This window comes from Phyllobates terribilis, unplaced genomic scaffold (assembly GCF_046119375.1).
Source record: "Phyllobates terribilis strain yellow unplaced genomic scaffold, ASM4611937v1 Scaffold_11__3_contigs__length_659146591, whole genome shotgun sequence".
NCBI classification, from domain to species: Eukaryota; Metazoa; Chordata; class Amphibia; order Anura; family Dendrobatidae; genus Phyllobates; species Phyllobates terribilis.
In genome coordinates, this window is record NW_027362771.1 from 565434578 (window position 1) to 565453518 (window position 18941).

The window sequence follows — 18941 nt, forward strand, 5'->3', positions numbered from 1 at the left end:
GAGGTGAAGTCACTGAGAAGCGAGGCAGAACGGTGCTAGACACCGGAGCAAGCAGTGGTAGGGGAGTATTTTAATACACTTACATTGAGTAGCGTAACTAAAGTCTGCTGGGCCCGTGCAAACTTTGCTCCTGGGCCCCCCATGCACGCACAACTCCCCCACCCCATCCACCACCCGCTTGTTGGTCAGATGTATGGGCCCTTGTAGAGTTCTAAATCCTATACGGACATAAGAGTCCCTCCTCTACCCCATTATGCAGTAATGTCCCCCATGCTGGGCTCCTTCCTGGTATATATGTCGCCAATCCTGGTATATATGTCCCTCATCCTGTTACATATGTTCCCCATCCTGTTATATATCTTCCCCATCCTGGTTTCCTCCTGGTATATATGTCCCTAATCCTGGGCCCCATTCTTGTTTATATATCCCCCATCCTTGTATATATGTCCCTTATCCTGTGCCAAATCCTGGTATATATGTTCCTAATCCTGGGCCCCATGCTGGTATATACAGGTGCTTCTCACAAAATTAGAATATCATCAAAAAGTTAATTTATTTCAATACAAAAAGTGAAACTCCTATATTATATAGAGTCATTACAATCTATTTCAAGTGTTTATTTCTGTTAATGTTGATGATTATGGCTTACAGCCAATGAAAACACAAAAGTCATTATCTCAGTAAATTAGAATACTTTATAGCAACAGCTTGAAAAAATGTTTTTAAAATCCGAAATATTGGCCTACTGAAATGTATGTTCAATACTTGGTCGGGCTCCTTTTGCATCAATTACTGCATCAATGCGGCGTGGCATGGAGGCGATCAGCCTGTGGCTGCTGAGGTGTTATGGAAGCCCAGGTGGCTTTGATAGCAGCCTTCAGCTCATCTGCATTGTTGGGTCTGGTGTCTCATCTTCCTCTTGAAAATACCCCATAGATTCTCTATAATAGATTCTCTATGGAGTTAAGGTCAGGTGAGTTTTCTGGCCAGTCAAGCACAGTGATACTGTTGTTTGTAAACCAGGTATTGGTACTTTTGGCAGTGTGGACAGGGGCCAAGTCCTGCTGGAGAATGACATTTCCATCTCCAAAAAGCTTGTCGGCAGAGGGAAGCATGAAGTGCTCTAAAATGTCCTGGTAGACGGCTGCACTGACTTTGGTCTTGATAGTGGATCTACACCAGCAGATGACATGGCTCCGCAAACCATCACTGATTGTGGAAACTTCATACTAGACCTCAAGCAGCTTGGATTGTGGCCTCTCCACTCTTCCTCCAGACTCTGGGACCTTGATTTCCAAATGAAATGCAAAATTTACTTTCGTCTGAAAACAACACCTTGGATCACTGAGCAACAGTCCAGGTCTTTTTCCTTGGCCCAGGTAAGACGCTTCTGGCGTTGTCTATTGGTCATGAGTGGCTTGACACAAGGAATGTGACACTTGTAGCCCATGTCCTGGATACGTCTGTGTGTGGTGGCTCTTGAAGCAATACCTCCAGCAGCAGTCCACTCCTTGTGAATCTCCCCCAAATTTTTGAATGGCCTTTTCTTAACAATCCTTTCACAGCTGCAGCTATCCCAATTGCTTGTGCACCTTTTTCTACCGCACTTTTTCCTTACACTCAATTTTCCATTAATATGCTTGGATACAGCACTCTCTGAACAGCCAGCTTCTTTAGCAATGACCTTTTGTGGCTTACCCTCCTTGTGGAGTGTGTCAATGACTGCCTTCTGGACATCTGTCAAGTCAGCAGTCTTCCCCATGATTGTGGAGCCTACTGAAACAGACTAAGGGGCCTTTTTAAACGCTTAGGAAGCCTTTGCAGGTGTTCTTTGCTAATTATTCTAATTTAGTGAGATAGTGACATTTGTGTTTTCATTGGCTGTAAGCCATAATCATCAACATTAACAGAAATAAACACTTGAAATAGATCACTCTGTTTGTAATGACTCTATATAATATATGAGTTTCACTTTTTGTATTGAAGAACTGAAATAAATTAACTTTTTGATGTTATTCTAATTTTGTGAGAAGCATCTGTATATTCCCCATCCTGGTATATATGTCCCTTATCCTGGGCTCCATCCTGGTATATATATCCCCCATCCTGGTATATGTCTTCCATTCTGCCGCTGTTCCTTAATGCATATAAAAAAAATTATTCTTCTCGCCTTCCCACGGCACGGCGTCCTCTTCTGAAGCCGGCAGTTGACTTCAGCGTGGAAACAATGGGAGAGCATGACGTCACTGCCATGTGCCCCCAGTCACGTGCATGTTGCTCCTTTTCCTTTCGGGGGAGATTAGTTAATGCCACGAAAATCTGACAGCAGCTTTTTTTCCCTTTACACATGTGTATGGGGCAATTGGAAGAGAGCTATGTCATGAGTACTTACTGGCAATCTGGTGGACTAGCTTACCATTGCCGGAGTTCGGTAGGTCTTCCGGGCATTACAGAAGAAGGCCTTTTATTTCCGTATGTAGATGATCACTGCTTAATAGAAATAATAGCAATACAACAGTATCCTATGCAGATTTCCATTCGAAATGTTACTATGCCTTTAAATAACATCACCAAAATATTTCCTGAATATCCCGATCAAAGTTTCAGAACGTCGACCCACCAGGTACTCAAAGAATCTACTGCTAACGTAAGTACATATGTTTCTCAGAAAGGAAAACAGCTTGAAAAGCCACAAGGAAATGGTTTTGGGAAACAGAGGATATCGTAGAGGGACTGAAATAGATTGTTGCCCCCCAAGCGGAAGTTCAGAACACAGGAGCAGATGTGACCTAACGCCTCTCGCTCCCAGGCAGGAACCCTTCCCACTGGGGATGTGTCTGCTCTTTTACCCCCTTCCTTCATCCGGACAATTCACAGACTCAAACCAGGGATCTGGCCGGTGGCGGAAATGTCCCCTCGTGCCCTCTGTATCCGCACTGAATTGTTTTATTGTATTTTAGCCACTCAAAGTGACGTCCCGGAGAGTGGAGCGGCCCAGAGGGAAGAATACTGTAATGTCACATAATATGTACTGCCCTATAGCGTCACAGCCTACGGAGGAGCCGTAGGTGGCACCGACTGCCGGTAACTCACCACAGGCGCCAGAATCCTTCTGCAAAACTACACAGAAATCACTGATTATGTTGTTTCCTTTGGCCGACGCGTCTTCTGTCAGCTAAGATGGATACAATAATACCTGTGTGTATAATATACGTAATCCCTGCGTCCGTCTCTGGGACTTGTCTGTTAATATTGGAGGGTAATTATCCCTTTACCAGCCTGTGTACTGCCTACATGGATGTCAGCAATACCCTTCACCCTAGGTACGACCTCCCACTTCCCAAAACATACATATATATATATATATATACAGTACAGACCAAAAGTTTGGACACACCTTCTCATTTAAAGATTTTTCTGTATTTTCATGACTATGAAAATTGTACATTCACACTGAAGACATCAAAACTATGAATTAACACATGTGGAATTATATACTTAACAAAAAAGTGTGAAACAACTGAAAATATGTCTTATATTCTAGGTTCTTCAAAGTAGCCACCTTTTGCTTTGATGACTGCTTTGCACACTCTTGGCATTCTCTTGATGAGCTTCAAGAGGTAGTCACCGGAAATGGTTTTCACTTCACAGGTGTGCCCTGTCAGGTTTAATAAGTGGGATTTCTTGCCTTATAAATGGGGTTGGGACCATCAGTTGTGTTTTGCAGAAGTCTGGTGGATACACAGCTGATAGTCCTACTGAATAGACTGTTAGAATTTGTATTACGGCAAGAAAAAAGCATCTAAGTAAAGAAAAACGAGTGGCCATCATTACATTAAGAAATGAAGGTCAGTCAGTGCGAAAAATTGGGAAAGCTTTGAAAGTGTCCCCAAGTGCAGTTGCAAAAACCATCAAGCGCTATAAAGAAACTGGCTCACATGAGGACCGCCCCAGGAAAGGAAGACCAAGAGTCACCTCTGCTTCTGAGGATAAGTTTATCCGAGTCAGCATCCTCAGAAATCGCAGGTTAACAGCAGCTCAGATTAGAGACCAGGTCAATGCCACACAGAGTTCTAGCAGCAGACACATCTCTTCAACAACTGTTAAGAGGAGACTTTGTGCAGCAGGCCTTCATGGTAAAATAGCTGCTAGGAAACCACTGCTAAGGACAGGCAACAAGCAGAAGAGACTTGTTTGGGCTAAAGAACACAAGGAATGGACATTAGACCAGTGGAAATCTGTGCTTTGGTCTGATGAGTCCAAATTTGAGATCTTTGGTTCCAACCACCGAGTCTTTGTGCGACGCTGAAAAGGTGAACGGATGGACTCTACATGCCTGGTTGCCACCGTGAAGCATGGAGGAGGAGGTGTGATGGTGTGGGGGTGCTCTGCTGGTGACACTGTTGGGGATTTATTCAAAATTGAAGGCATACTGAACCAGCATGGCTACCACAGCATCTTGCAGCGGCATGCTATTCCATCCGGTTTGCGTTTAGTTGGACCATCATTTATTTTTCAATAGGACAATGACCCCAAACACACCTCCAGGCTGTGTAAGGGCTATTTGACCAAGACGGAGAGTGATGGGGTGCTACGCTAGATGACCTGGCCTCCACAGTCACCAGACCTGAACCCAATCGAGATGGTTTGGGGTGAGCTGGACCGCAGAGTGAAGGCAAAAGGGCCAACAAGTGCTAAGCATCTCTGGGAACTCCTTCAAGATTGTTGGAAGACCATTTCCGGTGACTACCTCTTGAAGCTCATCAAGAGAATGCCAAGAGTGTGCAAAGCAGTCATCAAAGCAAAAGGTGGCTACTTTGAAGAACCTAGAATATAAGACATATTTTCAGTTGTTTCACACTTTTTTGTTAAGTATATAATTCCACATGTGTTAATTCATAGTTTTGATGCCTTCAGTGTGAATGTACAATTTTCATAGTCATGAAAATACAGAAAAATCATTAAATGAGAAGGTCTGTACTGTATACTGCAAAATACTTTTCCCCTGCTTCTCTTTGATGCCCCCTACCAGAAACTAAATGACAGACCTTATTTATATTATTTTAATGGCCTTCAGCTTGATCTCTTGCCATGACAAATTGATGAATGAACGATTTGAAGGAACATCGATCTTGTGAAAGCCTAGATAGGTCCACCAGGGTCTTCTCCGCCGTTATCTTGATAGTATCAAGCCATCGGGTTTGTAGTCTTCCTCTTTGTGGCGCTGAGTTACTTCTCACGGACAAGCCGTAAGTTGGGATAGTCAAGGAGTCCGAGGTCAAAAGCAAAGAGGGTAAGTCATAAACGGAGGGAAGAGACAAAGGCGCCAGGTAACGGTCCAAGGTCAAAATGCCAGGAAGATAGCAAATCAGAACAAAGGGGTTAAATTGATGGATGGTCAAAATGAAGGTCCAAAGTTAGGCAACAAAAGATCATGAAGCAAAGCACTAGGCACAGAGAAAACCAACCACACTTAGCTGAAGCTACGTCTGGCAGAGGTCTGGGACTGACAGCCCAGCTAAGTAGCCGGACAATCACCTGGGTCAATGAACACCTGGCGACAGCCAGCACCTCCCTGTCTCAGACTGGATGGCCAAGCTGTCAATCAAAGCACTGACAGCTCAGCATGCCCCTGCACAAGACTGGACACTGAGCTGTCAATCAAAGCGCTGACAGCTTCAGCATGCCCCTGCACCAGACTGGACAATGAGCTATCAATCAAAGTACTGACAGTTTCAGCACGCTCTTGCACCATACTGGACACTGAGCTGTCAAAGTACTGACAGTTTCAGTACACCTCTGCACCAGACTGGACACTGAGCTGTCAATCAAAGTGCTGACAGCGTCAGCATGCCCCTGCACAAGACTGGACACTGAGCTGTCAAAGTGCTGACAGCTTCAGCATGCTCCTGCACCAGACTGGACACTGAGCTGTCAATCAAAGTACTGACAGCTTCAGCACGCCTCTGTATCAGATTGTACACCTAAGCCGTAAGTAACTGCATCCCAGACACCCTGAGGGATGGAATCATGACACTCTTCACCTTGATCCTTCTATAATAGAGCTACATTCCATATAATAAACAGACAATATTCCCATAAGGTTTCCGCTCATAGGTATCCACCTAATTTACGACACACATATCAGCGATACTGTCTGCTGAGCCCCAAATGCAAAACTTAAATGGACTCTGTCAACCCCAAAATGCCTTTTAGACTAACTATAGAGTGATATAGGGGACTTCACCCCCATAAGAAATCACACTAGCCCTGTACCTGTTACTAGTAATTGCTCGTTAAAATAACTATTAATGCATATGCAAATGAGGGCCGTGCCATTGAGGACTTTGGTGCTCAATGGCACGGCCATGAGCTGGGTGCACCATTACTCCCCTTCAATTTGAGTCTTGGGGACTGCCCTAACTAGTGTTGGAGAGCGCTGACTCCTAGAATGAATGCTGCTGCGGGGGTGTGCGCACTGATACTGGCCAGGTATGCACACACAGTGTCCAGGCGCATTCTCCTTCATGGTTCCTCTCTGCTGATGCTGCTTCTACAGTAGGAGGTATAATGAGCGGTGTCCGCAGAGAGCCAGGCAGGAGAACATGCCAAGCTACTGTGTGCGTGGGCGCAGCAGGCACAGCCATTGCCAGTGCACATGCGCGCGTGCACACAGGGCAGTTTTTGCTCTGTCCATTACAAGTTAGGGTAGTCCCCAAGAAGCAAATTGGATGCACCAAAGCCACTTTATTTGCATATGGACTAATGGTGATTTTTACAGGTACTGTACCAGTAAGGCCTCATTTTTACCGGTAGCACAGATGACAAGGGCCAATACTAGTTAATGGATCCGTGAAAAATACATATGGCACACGGATGGCATCAGTGTACAATCCGTGTGCTGTCCGTGTTTAACACTGCAAAGTATTGGAGAAAGTTTCTAATTTATTTATTTCTTTATCGATACCAGAAAAAGACTGATAACACACTGATAGTAAAAACGGACACAAAGATGACACCCTGATGGACATCACTGCTGACGCCGGTACCATTTGTTCACATATGTGTCTAATACGTGATTAATCTAAAAGGCGTTTTTAGGTTGAGAGACTCCCTTTCATAATAATACAATCTATATTTATAGCACACAGACATATATTAAAAGGGATTCTCCACTTCATACAATCCTTACTTTTCTTAAGGGCTCCTCGAAAAAAAAGGCCAAAATCTCCCGCGATTAGCTTTAATCTGTAGGAAAATCAGGCAGTAAGTGTTCAATTTCACAGCAGCACTACTACTGGAGACATTAGGAATTACATAACGCTCATTCAAATCAATGAGTTATCTGTGTAATGAAGAACAGGGCTGGTCCTCCACAATGAGGGATGATCTTTAAAAAAAATTTTGGCCAAGAGATGAAAATCCAGAATACAGCATTCCCTTGCTCTATTAACTTAAAATTTTCTTACACATTGTATGATGATGGCTTTTCTAAACCAGACAACCTTTTAAGAGTAAGGACAAAACCTGAAGCTTGAGAACTCAAATGCAAAATCTGGCCCAACATTTATATATTTCTCGTCACCCCACATGAGGCAGATAAAACTTTTCACCCCACTAAGGCTCCATGACTCCTCTGCAAATGCTTCCACTCTGCCCCAAATATAGTGACGCTCTCGTGGGATCTCAGATGATTAAGGATTGCAAAAAATATATTTTATTTGAAGCTTTCAAATCAACTTTATAGATTGGGATAATATTTTACAAATTAGCAATATGCAGGAAACTTAGGACACCCACCAGAAGACCAGATGCAAGGAGACTTGTGCTGTAATGTGGCGCAGGGCGGTAGCTGTGGGCGAGGCACTCATCTCTTACGCCCGACACGTTACATGAAGGTTGGGGTCCTGGCTGGGTGCGTCGACTTGTGCTATGGGGGAGCTACGCCCTTGTTAACGATCACTTTGGTTGGCCAGGACCAGATCTTGAGGGCTTCAATAAGGGAGACCACCAGTCAAAAATAAACTTTTTACTTAACAATAACTTTGTGGGAATTATGTACAGTAGGTAGCAGGTACACAACTTTATGAACACTTCCTTCACAATACGGAGCATTTTTCACACACAGTCTCAATTCCTACCTTGTCATGTGTTTGTTCTCTATCTTCACCGATTCACCTTCCTTCACCATAGCCCAGCTCAGTACTACAGTCCAGTAAGTGAGAGTCCTATTCTCAACCACATCTTCTTTCCCCTCAAGGGAACTATGTTGCCAATGTGGCTGGTACTTAGCTTCTCTGCTACTAACACCTTGGAACTTCCTCCCAGGAAACTCTTTTTGTCTCACATTCTCTATCCCGTCTTGGACAGTTACCTCTCTGAGTTATAAACTCGGGGTCGTACTGCGCGGCGTCCTCTCCCAGGACCCATCTCCAATTGATCACTCTGTCCTCCTGTAAGTTTACCTTTTCTCTGGTTCACGCTAACCACCTTCTCGGTCTCCTCTCCCTTTGGAACACCCACATCTTGTGGCGCTGCTTACTGCCAGACCTTAGGTCTGCATCTGACGCACACTAGGTCCTATGTGACGTCCTGACAGTAACTCTCTCTGTCCCTTCACCTTAATCCTTCCCACTCTGGGCTAGTCCCAACCATCAACTCTAACTCTCCCTACTGTGGGGCAGAACACAATAACAACACTATTAATGCACGTTGCAGTTCACATTATACAATACAATAATACGCATGTTCTTCAAGGGGAAACATGGGCAGTATGTCCATCTCTTTACAGTGCTACAAGATGTAGTGCCGTATTGAAGTAGAAATCCAGCATCAAGGTCTTCTAATAAAAATAATTTTTTATTAGTAGCTAAAAATCACAGCTTCCATCACCAATGTGACAAGCAAATGCATTTCAGACAGAGTCTTTAGTCATTGCATATAAAAATGTGAACTTTTTGGCATATTCTGCAAGTGATAACTAAGATGAACCCATTTACCTTCTAAAAGTTTTTTTTTTAAAGCAAATACTAAAGATAAAGCTTGGCGAGTAGAAAAAAATAAGATGATCTTGAGATTTCCACAGTAGTTTTCTTTATAAATCAGCTTCCCATGACTAATGGTCCTGCTTAACCGATCAAATCGAAGATTCAAGCTTCCAAAAGGTTAGCGACAGGCAACCACGTTACATCAGAGCCATAGCATGAGGCATCTGACCAATTGGAGAACTTATCCAACGCTTCCAATGATCTGTGTCTCCTAGCCAAAAATGCGTGACAAGATCCAAAATTGGAGATGACTTGTAGATAAGAGAGACCAGCGGTTTAACCATCCTCAGCCCTCGAAAATCATTCCATGGCAATACTGGTAATTAGAGATGATCGAATTAATTTGATGCAGATCGAATGTCCTAAAATCCTCATGGTTCCACGACATGTAGGTAGTTATGTATCACTCTCAGGTCTCCTAGGGGTGTATGTAATTAATTTTAATGCGATTAATAGAAAGGCAGCCTTCGTCATTTTGAAGTGAGCTGATGCTAGAAATAGATGGTGGTTAATCGGGTAGATAAGAAGGGGAAAGAATGGGTTTTGGGAAAAATTTGTTGGCAAATTTGACTTTTAACAGGTTTAATCATCTCTACTGGTAATGTAATGCAGGGAGGAGGGGGATGAAGCTGCAGCTTCTCTTTCCTCCTAAGTGTGTGTGTAAGCTGCGGGAGAAGACATCCGATTGGCTCAAAGCACACAGTACAAATCTGACATCACTGCCAAAAAGTATCTGGAATCTTATGTTTACCCTAAGTTACAACCAGTTTTAAGCCCCCTACATATACCCAGATTAAAGTCTTCCAAACTTACCGATGTTGGACAACCATCTAACTTGTAAGACTCTCTCCCGATTTGTTGGGGCGGACTTCTTTGGTTTTGTGTCAGGTTCTTTGGTGGTCAATTAATGGTGGTTTCCCGATGAAATCAGAGGTAGAAGTCTATGGTTAAAAAATGACAATGAGGAAAACCTTGAGATATTTATAAAATAAATATCCCCATTAAGAGACCAACAGAGAAAGAAGAACTAATGATGGGAAACCGATCTAACCAACTAGAAAACCACAGGAGAAAAAAAGCTAAAAGCCCTCAGAGACAAGAGATATGGTTAACCACGTTTTTGTGCATGCCTGAAAAAGACAAATACTGCCAGGATGGAGGCCAGACAGTGATCACAGTGACTCCATCAGCTCCATTCAAGTGAATGGCTTCATTTAGGGCACTGTCTGAGTTCTCATCGAAATATAGTTTTTCAGAGTTTCCGACAGAAACCCCAACGTGGTGCTCAAACCTAATACAGATCTTGTCATATCTCCCTCAGGGCACGTACATGTGCCGTCCTAATGTCACAGTAGTAAGTACCGTACTAGTGCATCTGTCTCATAAAGGAGAAGTGCGATATCCTTGATAATACTGCTATAGGAAGTCCCCGAATGTCTGAAGTTATGATGATGTAGCGTCTATTTCCACTTTACTCAGGTAGCGGGGGCTGTCAGCTCATACACCTACACACAAGAGACAGTCACCAACACTAGAGAGTTTCATATCACACCTTGGTGGAGACTGTCAGCTGCCAGGTATGTCCCCTAATCCATATAATAACGAGATACAGGATAATAGAGTGTAATACTACTGTGTGTCTGCTATATTCTTACCTCATTTGTATATATATCTCCTCCTATTACTCCATATATCCCCCTATATCTCCTCCTATAACTCCATATATCTCCTATTACTCCATATATCCTCCCTATATCTCCTACTATTACTCCATATATCCTCCTTATATCTCCTCCTATTACTCCAAATATCCTCCCTATATCTCCTCCTATTACTCCATATATCCTCCTATATCTCCCTCTATTACTCCATATATCCTCCCTATATCTCCCCCTATTACTCCATATATCCTCCCTATATTTCCTCCTATTACTCCATATATCCTCCTATATCTCCTCCAATTACTCCATATATCCTCCTATATCTCCTCCTATTACTCCATATATCCTCTCTATATCTCCCCCTATTACTCCATATATCCCCCTATATCTCCCCCTATTACTCCATATATCCTCCCTATATCTCCTCCTATTACTCCATATATCCCCCCTATATCTCCTCCTATTACTCCATATATCCTCCCTATATCTCCCCCTATTACTCCATATATCCCCCTATATCTCCCCCTATTACTCCATATATCCCCCCTATATCTCCTCCTATTACTCCATATATCCTCCCTATATCTCCTCCTATTACTCCATATATCCTCCCTATATCTCCTCCCATTACTCCATATATCCCCCTATATCTCCTCCTATTACTCCATATATCCTCCCTATATCTCCTCCTATTACTCCATATATCCCCCTATATCTCCTCCTATTACTCCATATATCCTCCCTATATCTCCTCCTATTACTCCATATATCCTCCTATATCTCCTCCTATTACTCCATATATCCCCCCTATATCTCCTCCTATTACTCCATATATCTTCCCTATATCTCCCCCTATTACTCCATATATCCTCCCCTATATCTCCTCCTATTACTCCATATATCCCCCTATATCTCCTCCTATTACTCCATATATCCTCCCTATATCTCCTCCTATTACTCCATATATCCCCCTATATCTCCTCTTATTTCTCCATATATCCTCCCTATATCTCCTCCTATTACTCCATATATCCCCCTATATCTCCTCCTATTACTCCATATATCCTCCTATATCTCCTCCTATTACTCCATATATCCTCCTATATCTCCTCCTATTACTCCATATATCCTCCTATATCTCCTCCTAATACTCCATATATCCCCCCTATATCTCCTCCTATTACTCCATATATCCCCTACATCTCCTCCTATTACTCTATATATCCTCCCTATATCTCCTCCTATTACTCCATATATCCTCCTATATCTCCTCCTATTACTCCATATATCCTCCTATATCTCCTCCTATTACTCCATATATCCTCCCTATATCTCCCCCTATTACTCCATATATCCTCCCCTATATCTCCTCCTATTACTCTATATATCCTCCCTATATCTCCCCCTATTACTCCATATGTCCTCCCTATATCTCCTCCTATTACTCCATATATCCTCCCTATATCTCCTCCTATTACTCCATATCTCCTCCTATTACTCCATATATCCCCCTATATCTCCTCCTATTACTCCATATATCCTCCCTATATCTCCTCCTATTACTCCATATATCCTCTCTATATCTCCCCCTATTACTCCATATATCCCCCTATATCTCCCCCTATTACTCCATATATCCTCCCTATATCTCCTCCTATTACTCCATATATCCCCCCTATATCTCCTCCTATTACTCCATATATCCTCCCTATATCTCCCCCTATTACTCCATATATCCCCCTATATCTCCCCCTATTACTCCATATATCCCCCCTATATCTCCTCCTATTACTCCATATATCCTCCCTATATCTCCTCCTATTACTCCATATATCCTCCCTATATCTCCTCCCATTACTCCATATATCCCCCTATATCTCCTCCTATTACTCCATATATCCTCCCTATATCTCCTCCTATTACTCCATATATCCCCCTATATCTCCTCCTATTACTCCATATATCCTCCCTATATCTCCTCCTATTACTCCATATATCCTCCTATATCTCCTCCTATTACTCCATATATCCCCCCTATATCTCCTCCTATTACTCCATATATCTTCCCTATATCTCCCCCTATTACTCCATATATCCTCCCCTATATCTCCTCCTATTACTCCATATATCCCCCTATATCTCCTCCTATTACTCCATATATCCTCCCTATATCTCCTCCTATTACTCCATATATCCCCCTATATCTCCTCTTATTTCTCCATATATCCTCCCTATATCTCCTCCTATTACTCCATATATCCCCCAATATCTCCTCCTATTACTCCATATATCCTCCTATATCTCCTCCTATTACTCCATATATCCTCCTATATCTCCTCCTATTACTCCATATATCCTCCTATATCTCCTCCTAATACTCCATATATCCCCCCTATATCTCCTCCTATTACTCCATATATCCCCTACATCTCCTCCTATTACTCTATATATCCTCCCTATATCTCCTCCTATTACTCCATATATCCTCCTATATCTCCTCCTATTACTCCATATATCCTCCTATATCTCCTCCTATTACTCCATATATCCTCCCTATATCTCCCCCTATTACTCCATATATCCTCCCCTATATCTCCTCCTATTACTCTATATATCCTCCCTATATCTCCCCCTATTACTCCATATGTCCTCCCTATATCTCCTCCTATTACTCCATATATCCTCCCTATATCTCCTCCTATTACTCCATATCTCCTCCTATTACTCCATATATCCCCCTATATCTCCTCCTATTACCCATATATCCTCCTATATCTCCTCCTATGACTCAGATATCCCCTACATCTCTCCTATTACCTGTATATATCCCCCTATATCTCCTCCTATTACTCCATATATCCTCCTATATCTCCTCCTATTACTCCATATATCCCCATATATCTCCTCCTATTACTCCATATATCCTCCCTATATCTCCTCCTATTACTCCATATATCCTCCCTATATCTCCCCCTATTACTCCATATGTCCTCCCTATATCTCCTCCTATTACTCCATATATCCTCCCTATATCTCCTCCTATTACTCCATATATCCTCCTATTACTCCATATCTCCCCCTATATCTCCTCCTATTACTCCATATATCCTCCCTATATCTCCTCCTATTACTCCATATATCTCCTACATCTCCTCCTATACTCTATATATCCTCCCTAGATCTCTCCTATTACTCCATATATCCTCCTATATCTCCTCCTATTACTCCATATATCCTCATATATCTCCTCCTATTACTCCATATATCCTCCTTATATCTCCTCTTATTACTCCATATATCCTCCCTGTATCTCCCCCTAGACTCCATATCCCCCCTATATCTCCTCTGATTAGCCATATATCCTCCCTATATCTCCTCCTATTACTCCATATATCCTTCCTATATCTCCTCCTATTACTCCATATAACCTCCTATTACTCCATATATCCCCCTATATCTCCTCCTATTACTCGATATATCCTCACTATATCTCCTCCTATTACTCCATATATCCCAACATCTCCTCCTATTACTCTATATATCCTCCCTATATCTCCTCCTTTTACTCCATAATCCTCCTGTATCTCCTCCTATTACTCCATTATTCTCCCTATATCTCCTCCTATTACTCCATATATCCTCCCTATATCTCCTCCTATTACTCCATATATCCTCCCTAATCTCCTCCTATTACTCCATATATCCTCCTATATCTCCTCCAATTACTCCATATATCCTCCTATATCTCCTCCTATTACTCCATATATCATCCTATATCTTCTCCTATTACCATATATCCTCCTATATCTCCTCCTATTACTCCATATATCCTCCTATATCTCCTCCTATTTCTCCATATATCCTCCTATATCTCCTCCTAATACTGCCATATATCCCCCTATATCTCCTCCTATTACTCCATATATCCCATACATCTCCTCCTATTACTCTATATATCCTCCCTATATCTCCTCCTATTACTCCATATACCTCCTATATCTCCTCCTATTACTCCATATTCCTCCTATATCTCCTCCTATTACTCCATATATCCTCCCTATATCTCCCCCTATTACTCCATATATCCTACCCTATATCTCCTCCTATTACTCTATATATCCTCCCTATATCTCCCCCTATTACTCCATATGTCCTCCCTATATCTCCTCCTATTACTCCATATATCCTCCCTATATCTCCTCCTATTACTCCATATATCCCCTATTACTCCATATATCCCCCTATATCTCCTCCTATTACTCCATATATCCTCCCTATATCTCCTCCTATTACTCCATATATCCCCTACATCTCCTCCTATTACTTTATATATCCTCCCTATATCTCCTCCTATTACTCCATATATCCTCCTATATCTCCTCCTATTACTCCATATATCCCCCCTATATCTCCTCCTATTACTCCATATATCCTCCCTATATCTCCTCCTATTACTCCATATATCCCCTACATCTCCTCCTATTACTTTATATATCCTCCCTATATCTCCTCCTATTACTCCATATATCCTCCTATATCTCCTCCTATTACTCCATATATCCCCCTATATCTCCTCCTATTACTCATATATCCTCCCTATATCTCCTCCTATTACTCCATATATCCTCCTATTACTCCATATATCCCCCTATATCTCCTCCTATTACTCCATATATCCTCCCTATATCTCCTCCTATTACTCCAGATATCCCCTACATCTCCTCCTATTACTCTATATATCCTCCCTATATCTCCTCCTATTACTCCATATATCCTCCTATATCTCCTCCTATTACTCCATATATCCTCCTATATCTCCTCTTATTACTCCATATATCCTCCCTGTATCTCCCCTATTACTCCATATATCCCCCCTATATCTCCTCCTATTATTCCATATATCCTCCCTATATCTCCTCCTATTACTCCATATATCCTCCCTATATCTCCTCCTATTACTCCATATAACCTCCTATTACTCCATATATCCCCCTATATCTCCTCCTATTACTCGATATATCCTCACTATATCTCCTCCTATTACTCCATATATCCCCTACATCTCCTCCTATTACTCTATATATCCTCCCTATATCTCCTCCTTTTACTCCATATATCCTCCTATATCTCCTCCTATTACTCCATATATCCTCCCTATATCTCCTCCTATTACTCCATATATCCTCCCTATATCTCCTCCTATTACTCCATATATCCTCCTATATCTCCTCCTATTACTCCATATATCCTCCTATATCTCCTCCAATTACTCCATATATCCTCCTATATCTCCTCCTATTACTCCATATATCATCCTATATCTTCTCCTATTACTCCATATATCCTCCCTATATCTCCTCCTATTACTCCATATATCCTCCCTATATCTCCTCCTATTACTCCATATCTCCTCCTATTACTCCATATATCCCCCTATATCTCCTCCTATTACTCCATATATCCCCTACATCTCCTCCTATTACTTATATATCCTCCCTATATCTCCTCCTATTACTCCATATATCCTCCTATATCTCCTCCTATTACTCCATATATCCCCCATATATCTCCTCCTATTACTCCATATATCCTCCCCTATATCTCCTCCTATTACTCCATATATCCTCCCTATATCTCCCCCTATTACTCCATATGTCCTCCCTATATCTCCTCCTATTACTCCATATATCCTCCCTATATCTCCTCCTATTACTCCATATATCCTCCTATTACTCCATATCTCCCCCTATATCTCCTCCTATTACTCCATATATCCTCCCTATATCTCCTCCTATTACTCCATATATCCCCTACATCTCCTCCTATTACTCTATTTATCCTCCCTATATCTTCTCCTATTACTCCATATATCCTCCTATATCTCCTCCTATTACTCCATATATCCTCCCTATATCTCCTCCTATTACTCCATATATCCCCTACATCTCCTCCTATTACTCTATATATCCTCCCTATATCTCCTCCTATTACTCCATATATCCTCCTTATATCTCCTCTTATTACTCCATATATCCTCCCTGTATCTCCCCCTATTACTCCATATATCCCCCCTATATCTCCTCCTATTATTCCATATATCCTCCCTATATCTCCTCCTATTACTCCATATATCCTCCTTATATCTCCTCTTATTACTCCATATATCCTCCCTGTATCTCCCCCTATTACTCCATATATCCCCCCTATATCTCCTCCTATTATTCCATATATCCTCCCTATATCTCCTCCTATTACTCCATATATCCTCCCTATATCTCCTCCTATTACTCCATATAACCTCCTATTACTCCATATATCCCCTATATCTCCTCCTATTACTCGATATATCCTCACTATATCTCCTCCTATTACTCCATATATCCCCTACATCTCCTCCTATTACTCTATATATCCTCCTATATCTCCTCCTTTTACTCCATATATCCTCCTATATCTCCTCCTATTACTCCATATATCCTCCCTATATCTCCTCCTATTACTCCATATATCCTCCCTATATCTCCTCCTATTACTCCATATATCCTCCCTATATCTCCTCCTATTACTCCATATATCCTCCTATATCTCCTCCAATTACTCCATATATCCTCCTATATCTCCTCCTATTACTCCATATATCATCCTATATCTTCTCCTATTACTCCATATATCCTCCCTATATCTCCTCCTATTACTCCATATATCCTCCCTATATCTCCTCCTATTACTCCATATCTCCTCCTATTACTCCATATATCCCCCTATATCTCCTCCTATTACTCCATATATCCTCCCTATATCTCCTCCTATTACTCCATATATCCCCTACATCTCCTCCTATTACTTATATATCCTCCCTATATCTCCTCCTATTACTCCATATATCCTCCTATATCTCCTCCTATTACTCCATATATCCCCCATATATCTCCTCCTATTACTCCATATATCCTCCCCTATATCTCCTCCTATTACTCCATATATCCTCCCTATATCTCCCCCTATTACTCCATATGTCCTCCCTATATCTCCTCCTATTACTCCATATATCCTCCTATATCTCCTCCTATTACTCCATATATCCTCCTATTACTCCATATCTCCCCCTATATCTCCTCCTATTACTCCATATATCCTCCCTATATCTCCTCCTATTACTCCATATATCCCCTACATCTCCTCCTATTACTCTATATATCCTCCCTATATCTACTCTATTACTCCATATATCCTCCTATATCTCCTCCTATTACTCCATATATCCTCCATATATCTCCTCCTATTACTCCATATATCCTCCTTATATCTCCTCTTATTACTCCATATATCCTCCCTATATCTCCCCCTATTACTCCATATATCCCCCCTATATCTCCTCCTATTATTCCATATATCCTCCCTATATCTCCTCCTATTACTCCATATATCCCCCTATATCTCCTCCTATTACTCGATATATCCTCACTATATCTCCTCCTATTACTCCATATATCCCCTACATCTCCTCCCATTACTCTATATATCCTCCCTATATCTCCTCCTTTTACTCCATATATCCTCCTGTATCTCCTCCTATTACTCCATTATTCTCCCTATATCTCCTCCTATTACTCCATATATCCTCCCTATATCTCCTCCTATTACTCATATATCCTCCCTATATCTCCTCCTATTACTCCATATATCCTCCTATATCTCCTCCAATTACTCCATATATCCTCCTATATCTCCTCCTATTACTCCATATATCATCCTATATCTTCTCCTATTACTCCATATATCCTCCCTATATCTCCTCCTATTACTCCATATATCCTCCTATATCTCCTCCTATTACTCCATATATTCTCCTATATCTCCTCCTAATACTCCATATATCCCCCCTATATCTCCTCCTATTACTCCATATATCCCATACATCTCCTCCTATTACTCTATATATCCTCCCTATATCTCCTCCTATTACTCCATATATCCTCCTGTATCTCCTCCTATTACTCCATATATCCTCCTATATCTCCTCCTATTACTCCATATATCCTCCCTATATCTCCCCCTATTACTCCATATATCCTACCCTATATCTCCTCCTATTACTCTATATATCCTCCCTATATCTCCCCTATTACTCCATATGTCCTCCCTATATCTCCTCCTATTACTCCATATATCCTCCCTATATCTCCTCCTATTACTCCATATATCCTCCTATTACTACATATATCCTCCCTAT

General features: G+C 41.6%; 1 protein-coding gene across 10 annotated transcripts in view; it reads left to right on the top strand.

Moving 5' to 3' along the window:
• Positions 1 to 18941, top strand: part of S1PR2 (sphingosine-1-phosphate receptor 2) — an 88467-nt gene that overhangs the window by 58459 nt on the left and 11067 nt on the right. The window contains exon 4 of one of the 10 annotated variants that reach the window (XM_073654108.1): positions 10527 to 10624. The exons of the other annotated variants lie outside the window; for them this stretch is intronic. The gene's annotated coding sequence lies outside the window, so the exon portion shown is untranslated. The remainder of the gene's footprint in view (positions 1 to 10526; positions 10625 to 18941) is intronic. 10 annotated transcript variants of the gene reach the window in all.